Source organism: Takifugu rubripes, chromosome 1 (genome assembly GCF_901000725.2).
Source record: "Takifugu rubripes chromosome 1, fTakRub1.2, whole genome shotgun sequence".
In the NCBI taxonomy this organism is placed as follows: Eukaryota; Metazoa; Chordata; class Actinopteri; order Tetraodontiformes; family Tetraodontidae; genus Takifugu; species Takifugu rubripes.
This window is the reverse complement of record NC_042285.1, coordinates 9,362,919-9,379,176: the sequence shown is the minus strand read 5'-3', so window position 1 is coordinate 9,379,176 and position 16,258 is coordinate 9,362,919. Positions and strand designations below refer to the sequence as shown.

Here is a 16,258-nt window from a genome sequence, read left to right as displayed (position 1 = left end):
AACAACATGTGTCCTCAATAGAACACTCTGCAACCACTGTCTGAATTTGTTAAAACAGCATCACCAAACAATATTTACAAGGAAAACCCTTAACACAGAAATGAGACAAATACGGGATCATTTTCAAATTCCTGTTGGCTGTAGCTAACCATTAATTAACTAAAAACAATAACATTGACAACATATTGCCATTACTGATACTGTGAAAAGAACTTAAAGGTTAATGTTAGCTAAACATTAACTGCAGCTTATGTTAGTTCAGCTGAATTGATTTACAGTTTACAAGTGGTAGCTGTCCAAAATAAATTTATATCTTGCTGTTTTTGAGCTTTAAAGGTCACGGACATCATGTGATGAAGCTGTGTCACATTCCTGTTATTCACGCAGGTTCAGCGAGGCTTAATAACTTGAAATGCTATTACTCTGTGTGACTATTACTTAGATTAATATAACATCTGGCATGGAAATGTGCGATAATCCTTGTTCTTTAGCATATTTAGCCAGCATTTGTTTAAAATTAGTATCTGTCCAACACCTTTATATGTCCACTGTGTACTTGAAAGTGAACACGTGCAACATATTGGGGTGGGGTCTTTAAGAGGACAGACATGAACAACAAAGGTAATCTTGCAGAACACATGAAAAGGGAAGATAGAAAACGCATGACATTGGGGAAAGGATTAAAACAGAAGTAGAACACAAAGCGCAACAAAGACAAAAGTTAATAACCAGTTGCTCGTCAACACCCTGAGGTTTGACTCTGTGATGTCATTGATGATGCCCATGATCATTTACCGGTTTGTCACCAAAGAGGAATTCTTTTCTGCTTTCTGTGATGACATCACAGTCTGGGAGTTTGGATACTGATGAGCATGTGGAGGAAAGGTGGCAAATTCTGTGTTTACTGCACTGGCTGAGGCAAGAGTGGTGTTGGGAGTTAATGACTCCCTGGAGGGTAAAACATTACCAAATTCTGCAGGCCACCAGATATTAAAGTGGCTGATTATATTTATGTCATACTATTCTGAATTATCTCACCAAATTTTCCACAACTATTTGGATCTCTCAAAAGACTTATGATGAGAATCTTATGGAGGAAGCTGGGGACTTTGGCTTTAGAAAAATAGTGATGTCATTTAAAAGATGTCCCCCTAAAAATGTGAGGAAATGCTGAAAAACAAACACTTTCAAAGCAAATTCCAGCCAGTAACTTAACAGACCATAACAAATTGTCCTGTAAGAAGTTTCCAGCCATTGAGTCTAGACCAGACCAGACCAAAGACAATGCAATCATTAACCAAATGAATTCACTTTATGAATCTGGATCTGTAGTAAATACATATCTGAGACAGGTCCCAGCATGCAAATATGTTGTCTGCTGGACACCTCTGGTAAATAACTAATAAAGACTGAAAACTGCTGCTGAAAACCTCATCTGAACTCTGCTCCAGTATCGACCCTGCACTGCTCGTTTTCAGACAGTTCCTGGTATGAACTGAGCAATGATTGAGCAGGATTTTATGGAGTCAAGAACAACAGCTCCTATCAGAGCAGGACTCTTGATGATCTTAAGGCGAGGTGGAGCACTTACGGGGCCGAATGTTTCCCTCCAGCTCCAGAAAGGAAACGCACTCATATACTTCCAGACACTCACCCTACAGGGGGTCCAGGTAGGCTGTGGAATTAAATTATATTATTTTCCTCACACATTTTAAATTTAATTACCCTCCCCTAAAACAATGCTGTTAAACAGATTTAATTAACACAAATTGACTGAAACCGTGTTTTGATTAAATGTATTAAGGGTGAATATTCGTGCAGAAATAGGATTTATTTTTCATCATATAAAATTTTACGCTTTATCAAAATACATGATATTTCAATCATAGTAGACAAGCTCAAAGCTTTTAAAAGGCACCAAGTATTTATCTATGTAAACAAACATTGAATGGATTTAAATGTTGAAATAATACAAAATGTCTCAATACATGTAAATGCATTTGCTTGAGCTCTGGTATTGTCAAACTTGTAAAAGTATAAAAATGTTCAGGATATCACAGAATAAAAGCCTTAGATTTGTGTAAGACAGATGTTTTCATTTTGATCTCTTTTATTTCCTTTCTTTGTGTTAATAGAGTTAACTTAAAGAGCTCCTTATCACCAGCCGTCTGTATTGATCAGCGCGCTTCCGGACTGATAAATATTGACACGCTGCGAGTTTGCAACACCTTCACAGATTAGTGGCTCGTCTCGGCGGCTGTCAAGTGGGAAAGCATCTGAAACTGCAGAGGCTGATGGAATCAGAGCAACAACACTGTGCAAACAACAAGAAAGTTCAATTGCAGGATTCTGCAGAACTGAGTAAAAAACATTTCCTCTCTCTATCAACGTATGTTTTCTGCTGCTCCACAGGACTTAATGATGAGTCTGGTGGACTGCACATGTGTGAGATAATCAGAAGATCATAAACAGTAGAGATCACATTTCTCCTGCTAATTTTCCAGAGCTTTACCGTCATCACGTGGTGATCTGTCTGTGGTGGAGGTCACGCCGGGGTGTCGAGTTTCTCTCGTGGTCGGAAGGACTCCAGAGAAAAACCCAGTAATTGCTGCTGTGTTCAGCTTTGCTTCTTTCTGACTGAATGTGGGAGCTCTGCAGGTGATGTCTAATGTGTTTTATGGTGTAGCCTCTCAGCCACATTCTTCAAGCATCTGTCAGTGTGACACGATGCTGCCATCTTTTATTCTGTGTTCATCCAAATCACCATTTGGACTTCCTGAGAAGCCCCCTCCACCCTCAAAAAGGCTGCACTGAGAAACCATTATCTCTGTCCTGCTGTAACCAGTCCACATAGAAATGTTATGCTAGATTTGCATTAGGTGTCTCAAGAACAAGACAACGTGACAGAAAGAGTCAATTTTAATTTTAAAAGAATTTTCATTGGGTGGTCTCTTGACATCCAGCAATGTTTATTCAAAGCAATTAAAATGTCAATCCTCTGAATAAGGGAATTTGTTTTCCTGATTAATGAAGAAATTGGGCATTATTGCGTTTAGAAGACTGGGTAAAGCTACACATATTTTGTATATGTATGTAGTGTAGATAAATTGGAAACAGGGCTCAGTGGTGGCTGTGAAGGCTTCCCCCTCATTAGCCACGTCCCGTATATATGGCATCTGCTCTAGTATAAAAGTGTCAGCTGCTCTCTGAACATAACTAATGAAAAACAGTAGAGGGTGGAAGGATCTGACGGGCCTGTTGCTAAGTGAAGGCACAGGAGACAGATGAGATGGGTGTGTAGGTGTACAAAAACCCTCTCATTTGAAATAGACAACCTGTCCCAGGGTGACACAGGCACACATACCTCATCCCTGGACGATGAACCTGTTTTCACTAAAGATGAAACCAGTATTTCTCTCTCATTACCTTTAGAGGGGACTCGAATCTACTAAACCAAGCCAAAGTTCCCTCGTGCCAGCATGCTCCTCAGGGCATTTTTCAGTTGTTTCCAATGCATCATGTTTCACTGACCAGATAAAACCCAGTTGCTCATTTTACGTTTTCACCTTTACATTCCTTTGACCATTATAAACGCAGCTGTTTCCGTCCTAATGTATCCGTTCTCTGTGATAATCATCAAACCTTACCTCTCCACCCTCAGGATTTACGGTGTGGCTGCTGGAATTTGAGTTTGCAGTGGCAATTCAACTGAAGTTTAGCATTCATAGAGCAGCGTGGACAGGCAAATGTTATGACTTGTTTTCTAGACAGTCTTATTTTAGCATATGTAAAGCCATTTTAAAGTCTCTCGCTATAACTATCCTGGAGTGCTCCTACACTGTAGACAAATGTATCCTCTTTCACCTTGAATGCAATGTAGAACTTAAAGGAACAGTTTGAGTCCTTTACAGAGAGGCTGCTTTGGGATATCAAGTTCGCCTTTACTCACATGGAGTTCCCCATGGTACGATTCTTGGGCCAATACTGTTCTCATGGTAAATGATTCCATTCAAAAAAGGGCATCAATTCCCATTTTGTGCAGATTAGTCTCTAATTTACATACAAATATTTTGTTGGTGTGTTGTCAAAACCTAGTCGGACTTTTAAGCTTTACTGAAAATTAAACTGAGCACATATTATAGCCAGTGGTGCCTTTGATGCCTCCAAGTTGGACCTGAGCCACTTTGAACCATATGTGAAGTAACCAAAATTAGGCTTCAAACTGCAGGCTGATTTTAAATTAGATAATTAAAAAAAAAATCAACTCTGTGGTCAAACAAGGATTATTCTGACTGTGGCTTTTTACGAAGGTCAAACATTTTCTAACTTTTGATGAATTTGGAAGCATTTGACATGCTTTTATATGCCCTGTTGCAAAGCACTTGATTATGGCTTCAGGCTTCCCTTTTCCTCCTTTAGTTAGTTCAGAATGCAGATTCATGCCTCCTTACAATAACCAGTAAATGGGACCACAAGTCTGGCCTCTATCCACTGGCCACCCATACATTTAAGAATGATTTTCAATTTTTCCTCCTCTTTTAATATCACTGATCTTCTGAAGAACAATATTCCCCCACACATGCACACTCGAGAAGAAGTGTGACATCCTGACAGCAGGACCTGTGGTGAGGCAACTGCACTAACCACTAGGCTTGTATGCCAAGATTAACTGATGTCACCTTCCAGGATTAGTGGTTTTAAGAGTTCACCCACAGCTTCCAGTGGATCATTATAGGTTCCCATCTATACATTACTTAAATTAATACACAAACACTGTATGTGTTATGTACACATGTGTGTGTACACAAATGTGTTAAAGAGTGTTCACACCCACATGGATGTTGTGGGCTGCAGATGTACACATAAACACCTACAATATTTACAGCGCACATCAGCTAGAAACACCCATGAAGCACACGCTTCATTAAAGGGCAAACCACGGAAATACACTGAGTCATTACCAAAAATGGAAACATTTCAACTTTTCAGTCTCTTTCACATTTTTTTTTCTTTTCCCAATTCTAAAGAAAAATTAGGAAGGAGGAAAAAAAATTAATAAAAAGGAGATATTTGCCATATGTCTCAATGAAATTGCATCCAATAATGGAGAGGAGAGGAGAGGAGAGGAGAGGAGAGGAGAGGAGAGGAGAGGAGAGGAGAGGAGAGGAGAGGAGAGAGCATTTGATTGATAATTCTAAAGATAAGCTTAGCCTGTCCTAACTATGAGTGTTAGTATGCTTATAACCTGTTCTCTAAATGTTCTCAAAGAGGAAGATTTCAAACCTCCACCAGTCTACTTTTAAAGATTCTGGGAAGTAAACCAGCATTGTGAGAGCAGTGTGGTCTGTTGGGATGATTTGGAGCTATCAGCTGTTCCAAATATGATGGATCCAGGGCTCCAATGGCCCTTGTAGATCAGGAAGAGCATTTTAAAGTCTATTGTAAAATGTGGTCAAGCTTGCTATTTCCTGTCAGAAGTGCTGCAGCGCTTTGGATCAACTGGAGACTTTTCAAAGAATTATTTGTTACTTCTGGTACTTCTAAGTGTTGCTTTTTTCTGAATCCTGCATGTGTATGTGTGTGCACATGTGGGCGTTTGTGTGTGCATGTGTGTACAGTGAAAGACTTGTAATGCTGTTGCTAAATATGGCATATAGGTGTGTCTTTGGGTTTTAGTTCATTTTTTAGTGTGAGTATAAAATGGTAATGCTTGTGTGCATGTGTGTGTGCATGTCCATTTGTGTGTACTATTTCATCATACACATAAAATCCATGACAACTCTGACCTCAAAACCCGCACGTCCAGAATAAAACAGCAGCTCTTGATGTGAAACGAATCAAAATTGGAGACTTTTGCTTTTTTCCACAATGAGAAAGCTGTTTGTGTGACGCTGCTAATGCTCGTGCATGGCCTGCTTTTATTTGGAAATTTCCCTGGCCGTCCGCTCGGCTCCTCTCAACGTGCTGGGACCTTTTTTTTTTTTCTTTTTTTTTTCCTGAGCTGCATTTTCCGAAAGGGCCAAGGCATAATTGACAATAAGCAGATTAACTAAATCAGTTGAATCCAAACATTGTAAAATGAGCTTTCCTCAAGGGTCTGAGGGTAAAGAGGACACTAGAACGCGACTGTGTTCTAGTGACAGAAACGTTAAAGAGAAAGAATTGGTAACATGAAAACCTAATCCACAACAATAAACTGTGTGGTTGTGGCTTTAGAAGGGATTTACTCCAAACAGAAATAATAAATCAAACTAATCTTGTTTCTTTGTGTTAAGACTTTTCTACTGAACCAAATTTATGGCGTAAAAACAATAAAGGACATCTGCTGTGCACGAACCAGGATTTTCAAATCATGGCTCAGCCTTTCACTCCCACTGTAACCAGTCCAAATAGCATTCCTATTGCTCCATAACCAGTCCACTTGTCCTCAGTCCCCTACCATAACCAGTCCATTTAACTGCTCTGTTCTGTTATAGTCAGTCCAATTATTAACTCTGCCCCACTATAACCAGTGCATTGATTCTGTGTCCTACCACAACAGTCTTTTTTTATTCCCTCTGTCCTGCTATAACCAGTCCACTGATCCTGTGTCCCACCATAACCACTGCTTTTATTGCTTCTGTCGCACTATAACTAGTCCGTTGATCCTCTGTATCAATATTCTAACCAACAACGACCAGTCCAGTCATCCTCTGTCTCTCTAAACCAGTCCATTTGTCGCACTATAACTTGTCCAATTATCCTCCCTGCTCCACTGAAACAACTCTGGTGATTTGATTTGTCCCACGATAACCAGTCAGTTTATCCTCCCTGTCCTACTATAACCAGTCCATTCATCCTCTCCCTCCATGAACTAGTAAGCGCTTTTAGTAGTGATTAAATTTGGGGGCTTGGAGGTCAAAGGGGGATAGACAGTCCCTCGTCTCCTCAGATTCTATAAATGTCTTATGTCTTTCGATGGCTGCAGGACCACCTGGTGCAGATATCTACTGTAATAGGCACAAATGAAGGTTCACATCCGCTTTAAATGAATATACGTGCTGCTGTAATGCGCTGAACCGAATCTTTATTTATTTTCACAGCATGTCATCATCCCACAGATCTGTCACTCCTTCATTCCTTTTCTGTGTTTACTTCAGTCTCTCACTCTCTGCTTCCACCATGATGATGTTAATAAAGTGGACAGAATGGATTATCCAGATTCCAATGGCAGCGTTCCTGCCCTCCGTCTGGTCTGCTGCTCCGCTCTGTTTACTGGAGGGAATCATTCACTTAGCCTTATCACTTTACACCACGCCACCTCGGTGCGTGCACACCCACACCATGCACTCACACACACACATATTGTCAACCCACGTATCCTGTCTGTTTGCATGGCTGAAAGACCAAGGTGATAAAGTGGATGGGTTGATTCATGGGCACAGTTGACTGATGTATGTTGCCTTCCTGTGCTCGCAAAGTTCTGAATAGTTTCTGTCTGACTGTGACTCTGCTTTTGCATCTTCTGTGTAACCGCTTAGCAGTGTTTGAATCAAAATCTGACATCGGTGCCCCGAGCATGATGAAGAGCTTTCATGTGAGGCTTTCTGGGAAGCCATATTTTCAGCGTAGGGTTGATTGCATGTTTTTCCGTGTGGTATTACTTTCATTTAGAAAACACGGATCACTTTCAAAAGTATCTCAAAAGATTTAATGAGTGATGAAGTTGCCTCATCATAAGTTAAGCCCAAATTACTTTCCAGAGAAACCGACGAAAGAGCTAAAGCACGTTTCCGACACATTCCTCCTGAGAACGAAGTCAAAGGGCCGCGCCGGTTCAGCAGAGGCTGTGAATGCGTCCTCTTCCTTGGCTGCATCAGAAGGAGAGCTTGAATAATGAGCACAGAGGAGGAACAGGGTGAAACTGAGCACATGTGAGAGAGAGGGAAGCATTCGTAAAGCAAGTGAGAGAACAAAGCTTTGGAGAAGTGAGGGAAATGGAGGTGAGGGAGGGAAACTGACAAAAGGAGAAGAAAACGAGCGGAGAATCAGGGTGAAAAAGCACTCTGTGGGCCTTTCAAAGGGGTTGCATTGCCCATTCCAAAAAATTTGTTACAGACTCAATCGAGTCATTCACGCTCACACAAAATGACACCAAGAGAATTGAAACTGAAAAGTGCTTAATTGTGTTTGGAAGCCTTTAAATTAGGAATACTTGTGCCTTTATGTAGGAAGGAGGGCAGGACTTGGATGTCAGTAACCCTTTTCCCTTTGCTGTTGGAGACATCATTATACAGCAAACAGGCCGACCAATCAGATTTTAACAGGGTACTGGAACGTGTCCCTTTCATCCATGCATCATTTTACATTTGTTAACATCCCTGTTATCTAAAAAATATGGGCACCTCCAAGTCGACCCAAACTAGAGCCTTAATATTCTTGGCCACTATAGCCCTGAGTCCATAATGGCCCAATCTGAGTTTTCAACCAGGCGTCATTATCACTTCTCTTTATTTTTCGAACTGTCTTTTCAGGGCTTCCTCTCCAGATACCACCCTCTCCCCTCTCTGCGCTGCTCTCAGTCTAATTATTTCTTCTGTGAATTAATTACCAGGGGGGAATCTTCCCAAAACAGAGAAGGGTGAGACTAGAGAGTAAATAAGGAGGGGATCTGCATTAATCATCCCGCTTTCCCTCCGCTACAGAAAAAAAAGAAAAGCTTGAAACAAAAGAGGCCGTGAAATGAAAGAGCAAAGAAAAAACAAAATTGTTTACTTCACCCTCACCTCCGCAGCTGAAGCCCCAGTGGGCTTTGTGATTAGGAAAGCAGGGCTCCCTCCTCTCTTTTTTCCTTTCTTTTGTTTTTTCCTTCCTCTGCCCCTTCTTGCTCGGCTCGCTCCCCTTTGATGAAGTTGTGGGAGTTCAGAGGGATATCACCCGAACACAAAGCACCATGGGAAGAGCAAACTTTGGCTCGTCAGTGGAGACGGGCCCTGTCGCCATGGTGGCTCCCGCCGTGTGCATATACTCAGGAGTGCTGCCACACTCAGCTGCAAAAAAGTAGAGGGAAACCCGTTAGTGATGTTTACCTCACACCAGATTGCCTCCCCCACCCTTGTTTCCGCATGCTGATCAAAATGTTTGTTTTACCAAAAAAGTGCAGGGTCTTGTCAAACTTCAGGGGGGCTGACAAACCGATGACTTAATCCAGGCTTCGTGTGCATTGTGGAGTACCCTGACTCCCAGGAAGAGTTACAACGGGGTTTATGATGTCAGCAAGGAGTGGCTGGACATCACGTTGCTCCTCATGTTGGATCGGGTTAAATTATGATCTGGGGGGAGAGATGGGACATTTTCATGTTTTAATAATGCATTGATGGTGAGGTCCCTGCCGCTTCTGCTGGTGGTGGTGATGTGTGTGTGTGGGTGGCTGGGGGGGGCTGTGCATAATCACAATGAAGATGTCATCTACAAAAGCTTTGCTCTGCGACTAACCACTGCCACCTAGCCAACAAACATATGCAATCACACGCAGTAAAATGACAAGAAATGAAAATGTAATCTTGAAGTTTGATGGTCAAAAAGGAAAAAGCTTGAGTGTCTGCCAAGTGGAACCATGTCTACTGGCCGTGCATCATAAATGGAACCATCAGCAGGTTCATGAGACATCCTTGCTGGCCCAACCTTTAGGATTGTTTTGCTTAATAAAACTACAATCACTAGACTGCCAACTAAATAAAATGGATGAAATGTCACCACTTCCTTGCACTGTACAACAAAGCTTAGCTCAACACTGACCTTGTGGTGTGGAGCTTCTTTTAATGTGCTCCACCAACAGGGAGTAACTGAGTTTAGGTCACAATTTTGATTATCATCAATTTTGATTCATGCACTCAACAGTATTAAATTCTCAGTGTGTATAAGAACTTGAAAGAACAGCAGAAGATCCCCAAAAAACCCCAAAAACACATAAACCAATGGCCTGACTACTAGAGCTAAAAAGATTTTGCCACTATTGCTTTTCAAAAAGTTGACTGTGGTGCTCAACTAAAAAATTGTACAGGCTGCTACAAGTCATATTTTACATAAAATAGTTTTTGGCAAGGAAAAAATGTGCAAATACAGCAATTTATTTGGGGTAGTCAAAGGCTCTGTCTATTTTTATACAGTCTTTGGACCATTTGAACATCTGGACCAACTCTGCAGAGCAAAACTAACACAAAACTAACAGCAGCAGCAAGACTAACACAGGGTACTACTGGAAAGGAAACCCAAGAATTTTGAATAAATGCCTAAAAATGAAATGATAATCTCATGAAGTGCACTTATTTAGCATTAATATTAAACTCAACCACTTTTCCTATCAAGGTGATGGAGTTGTGAGCTGTAAGCCAAAATGACGGGATGAGGACACCAGATGAACAAGGACAAATATAAATCTTCTGCACATACCTCTGTGAGTAGAAAGTATAACTTACCCTCCTAAGTCAATAATAAGAAGGAAAATATTAATAATGTAAATAAACTATATTTACAGCATCATCTAGTTTGTGACAGCATCTAAGACAATCACTTTCATTCAATGATTCATTAAATTATTAAGATCATGCAGCATTCTAATTTCAATGCAGTCCTCCAAGGCACATTCCAATCCAAAGACAATGTGTGAACCTTTTTCTTGCATGGAACTTTCACACAAGCTAACGCCTATCTATGACTAAATATAGCCTAGTGATACAAAGGGACAAAGATCCTCTCATGATTCATGTTTGTGAGGTGATACGAGAGTTAAAGGCTTTCAAAAAGGCTTTTGGATGAAGAGTTTTGCTGGCTAAACCATGTCAAAATCATGCCAGCATATTACAGTAAATGACACTGCATGAGAATAAAAATCCAGACATGTTATATAACTTCTGGTAAGACTCGGTCTCTAACTCCAGGCTGCTTCTAATAGATAATCATGTTTTGCCATGCCGGCATGACTGAGAGGGATAATTGTTGCTGTTGCATGCCTGCATACCCCCAAATCACATAAGCTGATGCCAAGGCCAGACTAGTGTTGATGTATTACAATCAGCTGAACTCCTGATGCAGGCTTTTCCCCCCTCCCCATTGAATCGGATAGCCTGTCTATATTGGATAAAAGGCCTGCAAACACACTCATTTATTATACATTTATCAACATACAGTATGTTGCTGCAATGATCCAACAAAAGATCTGATCAATCAGCATCGACAATCCTCACATGGGGTTCAATAAAGAGTCATATTGCCAGGATTATGAAAGGAAAGATGATTTCCAGGTAAATTTGATGAGAAGATGAGGACTGTGATAGAACCTTTTCATTTTAACATAGACTTAAATACTGGGGGAACACAAGCATTCACTCTGGATGTTCTCACTGCTATTTTTTTTACAACACATGTATCTGGCACGTCAACCTTTCGTCATTTCAAAAAGGAGAAAAAAAATCCTAAATGGATGTTCCTGCTGTCATAAATGCAAGAGAATTTGCTTGAGCCTTTGAACCTTTTTAACATGCAGCGTCTTGTGGCGTCAGCCATGATGGCTTAAATGGGTCTCAAGCTAATCTGGGCTGTTGTCCTCCACACAGAGGCCCATCAACACCACTTCAAGTAAGGAGGATGGATGGTGCACTGTGTCATTCCACACCCTGCCTTTTGTGCCAAACCCGCTCGCATCCAAAGATGCTGTGATGCCTCGGTCCTCAGCCGGAATTTTTCCCCCGGACAAAAAGATCCAAGTTGAAGTTAAAGAGTGGTACATTTTCCCCTCATCTAATCCCATCTTTAACCATGAACTGTCAGCTGCTATTCCAACCCAGGCCGCCCAGAAACCAAATCCTTTTGTATTTCACTCTGAAGCCATGCCCATCTAATTGATCCCACTTTATCAGACCATTGCTCTCACACGGAACATGTTCCATTCCCTCCAGAGGGATGCCAATTGGGCTCCCAATCCAGATGAGGCCAACATCCCTTGCCCAGGGGTAACAGCCATTGTCTGATGCCTCTGCTGGCACTGACAGCATGCAGGATTTGCTGAGACAGAAGCTGAAGAATAGGAGACATCCACACAAACACGTTCCAGATGGAGGTTTAGACAGATGGATAAGCTGGGAGGAGAGCCTGAGTCATCTGTTCTGCAGCTCAGGTTTTACATCAGAGGGTCAGATTTACATCATATTTGCCCGGTAGACCTCAGATAGGGTATCGGATTTATGGTGAAAACTAATTTCAATAGCCATAAGATTCCACAGAGCCGTACTGGAACTGGTCGAATGGTTCATAAAAGACAGTGGGTCCATCTTATGCAGGTACATTTGCATCTTTAGCACATGTATTTATTCCCAGAATTTATATTTTATATTTACAGTAACTACTTTCAAAAGTGCCTCGTTCTGCTTAGCAAAATGTCACATCCATTACTTCATGCAAGCATTCATTAAAGGCTTTGATTGCTGATATAGAAATGTGCAGCTGTACTCTCACATGGTCAAATGTTAAATGTAAATGTTAAAATGAACAGTCAGGTGTAAAACTAAAGCTCCAACTCAAACAGTGCGCAGCCCTGCCCACAAGTGGCTCTGGATCAGTGGACAACATGTCCATTACGTTCAATGATCTGTCCATTTCTGCTACTCTGCGGCTCTGTGCAGGGACAATACCTCATCACTTTCACAACCACATTTGCTCTGTGCATTTCAGTGTAACTTTAGTTTTACACTCGGAAAGACATTTAACATTTATGTATAGTAATTATACTTCTATTTAACAGTTACATTTAACATTTATATTTATATCGAATATTTAGACTCTGGTGAGCAGATTTGATTTGCAGAGTGCTATAGATAGTCCTGTTTATAGATAGATAGATTCTCCTGTTTGTCACGAGCCTGCGGTTTTGGATGAGAGGCATGCAGCCGTTACGGCAGGCTGATCAAGCCTCCAGCAAGGGACTGATCTTTGTCCCTGGGTTTCCTCTGGGTGCTGTGTGGTGGGCATGGGCGTATCTCTCACCCAGGAGGATTACGGGTTGGGGAAGCGTGTTATAGCATACTTTGATGGTTTCAGTGTTCCTAAAGAAAACTGACAAAGAAACACTTTCATATCTGGAGTCATTCTCTGTCCTGCAATTTACATTTAACATTTACTCGTAACTTTTTACATTTATATACAATATTAAGATTTACATTAAACATTTATATTTAAAATTTGTATATAATATTTAATCCAGGTTACAAATTACATTTACTTTTAGACTTTGCGGTTAGCTAAATGTAAGAAAACAATTTTTAGGTGACATATTTACATCAGGTGCCCCATAGGTGCGACAATTAACATCCAAATTATATCCCTATTTGGTAACACATTTTATAAATTGCATAAATATTCATTAAATCTATAAATGACTAGATCCTGAAAGAGTTTAAACTCTTCACACTGCATCACTTCTGCACACCTGGCTTTCAAATGGGTGTGCTAATGTTGTACAAAACCATGCATTTATCAAACTCTGGTGTTGAATGGTGTTGATGATAAAACAGAAGTCCTTTGATCCTTGGAAAAAAAAAATGTTATTTATAGTTTTTAGTCATGCAGTGAAATATATCCATTTGGAGCACTCGCTACACTTAGTTTATGCATTTTTTAAAAGAAGCTCAAAAGCTCCTAGATCTACATCCAGCCTACCATTTCATTACCAGGATGCTACTGTGAGTTCTCACAGTTGATGTGAGGGCCCTTTTATACTGGGATGTGTTGCGCCTCAGTGAAATCTGCCACAACTCGCCGCTGTCTCATCCACACCCATACACTTTTAATCCCTGACTGATAACCTTCTTAACTACCTACAGTAATTCCACAGCCACTTGATCATCTCAAACCTTTGAGTGAACTGCCTACATAAAATAATGTCACTGGGGGACGATTAATATTGAATTATGATGCATTTATGTTGTGATTAGAACCCAAGGTTGCTGGTTTGTTGCCATGGCAGTGAACACTGATCTCCAGTATTCAAAGTCATAAGCATGGTCTTCCACAAGGTTTCTTCCTGTTTAAATGGGTTTTTCTTTGACTGTTACTTGCTTGGAGGTCATAAATGATTGTGGAAGATATAAATAAAGTTATTTTATTTAGATATTGTCAATGTAATTTTTTACATATAAGCAGTTACATATTTGGTGGGTCACATCAAAAATTATGAAACAATTATGTGTCCTAAAGGCAAACATACAGGCATGTATCCTCAATCTTCCACATGGGTCTGATATCTTCAAATCACTGTTAATAGCGCATATTGCAACATTTGTTTGGTTTCTGTCTAAACACAATTGACATGTTTTAGGAATTGTGACCTTGAGGCACTGAACATGTTCCACCTACATGAGCCCCATCAGCGGAAATCAGCATTACCGGTAAGCTAATCTGCTGAGACAAAAATCAGACTTCTGGCAGCTCTCAATGAGGCAACAATGAAAATGAAGTCAAAGCACCAACGTGCTCTTAAAATCCTCTGAGCTTTGTTTATACAAGCCATCAGTTGATATTTGGTCCAAATCAATAGCTGTATAATTTCTTTACTTCTTTTGACCTCCACGGAGATTTGATTTCTTTTGCAGACAAAAAGCAGGTGCTCCATCAGTCCTCAGCATCCTCTCTGAATCATCATGTCAGGAGAAAAAGAGTCAGTCATAACGAGAGATGTGACAACGCTGACCTCATTCACCATTGAAAGCCATTAGTGGTTGTGAATGTTCCACGGAGTGTCAGGCCGGCGCGTGTGAACGTCGGCTGACATCTCACCATCACCCCATAAGTAACTTTACACACTGGTGAGGATGCTTAGTGGTAAATCAGGAGCAGTGAAGCAGAAATGGGGTCTCTCGGCTACCAAAAGGCTTACGGGACTGCACATGAGTGCGAGTCAAGTACTTAAGCAAGTGCGCAGGACATCACTCCATCACTACTTAACAGCTGCCGGTATGATGTCATCAGCAACGGCGGCCCATCTTGTTTTTCCACTCTTGGCAGAGGTGGCGTTGATGAGTGAAGAAATGATAAAGATGGTGTGAAAGAAAGAATGAGGAGACTCTGAACACAAAATTCATATTGCATAAAAGTAAATGGGACTAGGGGAGAAGTCTACATTCACGACTACTGACAGGGCACACCACATGCTCGTTGGAAATAGCCGAAAACAAAGAATTTGAAAAAAGGTTTAGAATCTTGCTCAAGGACAGGGCATGGACATTTGTGTCACTGAAACCACTGTAAAAGGATCTGGAGCTAGATCCAAAGATGATGACTCAGCAGATGAGGCCTTGGTTGTTCAACTCATGACTATGTGGTTACATCTGGGTTTTTTGTTTATTTTAATTATTCTACTTGTCACCCTTTCAAAAACATTTACATAATAAAAATACCTTCCCACTTTTGAGCACATTGATCTTAATCTTCAGTATGTTATTGGATTTCAAGTTCAATAAATTAAGTTAGAATTTTGCAAACCTCAGTTATTTCACATTTTGGAAATAATGAAAACCAAAAATGATTAAACTTATCTTAAAATCACAGTCTCGAACCTGCAGCGAGAGCAGAGCGGTCTCAGCCAGCAGACACATAACCTGCAGGTCAGGTCATCAGTCCTGCCAGGGAAATTTTAGAAGTGCATGAATGGGACATAGATGAGGAAGAATAAAGCAACACTCGTGGGTGAGAGACTTGGACAGTAGACTTATTTTTCCATTATCCTGTTTTAGGTGATCCAGGAACCTGAATCTGTAAATGTCACTGAAGTCACAGAATCAGATTAAAGTCTTTACACTCTGGCTTGTATAAAGCTCTGAGTATAAAGAGAAGTGTAACTGAGATCGTTATCGAACCAGAGGCTGACACATTGTGCTGGCAGAGCAGCACCAGGCTAGTTAATGCTCCTATGAGTCACAGTTTCCCTGCTATGTGTAACACACTCCAGTAATGTTTTATACTAGTTCATTCAAACAACTCTTCATTAAACCAAATACTTTATTGTGCACAAATATTAGCAAAATTAATACAGCATTAATTTAGCAACATAAAAGCAACTTTGGCATCAGGCCTTGTCTCAATGCATTATTTTCCTGATAATAGTCTGCCAAGATATTAGATATCACCCCCCCCCCCCCCACACACACACACACACACACACACACACAGAGGATTTGAAGAAATCAAGGATGCTGGGGAGGTGGTGGAATTGAGCTCCAAAGCACAG

General features: G+C 40.7%; 2 long non-coding RNA genes across 4 annotated transcripts; one reads left to right on the top strand and one right to left on the bottom strand.

The window, feature by feature from the left end:
* The first annotated feature begins 1,495 nt into the window (after positions 1-1,495).
* On the top strand, positions 1,496-15,451 carry LOC115253182 (uncharacterized). Of its 3 annotated transcripts, XR_003891464.1 has the most exons (5): positions 1,496-1,670; positions 2,136-2,361; positions 10,348-10,435; positions 11,595-14,420; positions 14,625-15,451. It is a non-coding gene; the product is annotated as an uncharacterized lncRNA (long non-coding RNA). The 3 variants fall into 3 exon arrangements; XR_003891462.1 differs by having other exon boundaries at positions 11,595-15,451; XR_003891463.1 differs by lacking the exons at positions 10,348-10,435; positions 11,595-14,420; positions 14,625-15,451 and adding an exon at positions 2,505-3,247.
* On the bottom strand, positions 3,392-10,340 carry LOC115253186 (uncharacterized). The gene is made up of 3 exons (XR_003891465.1): positions 9,130-10,340; positions 8,766-9,029; positions 3,392-7,867 (listed from the first exon to the last, which is right to left on the bottom strand). It is a non-coding gene; the product is annotated as an uncharacterized lncRNA (long non-coding RNA).
* Positions 15,452-16,258: the final 807 nt, after the last annotated feature.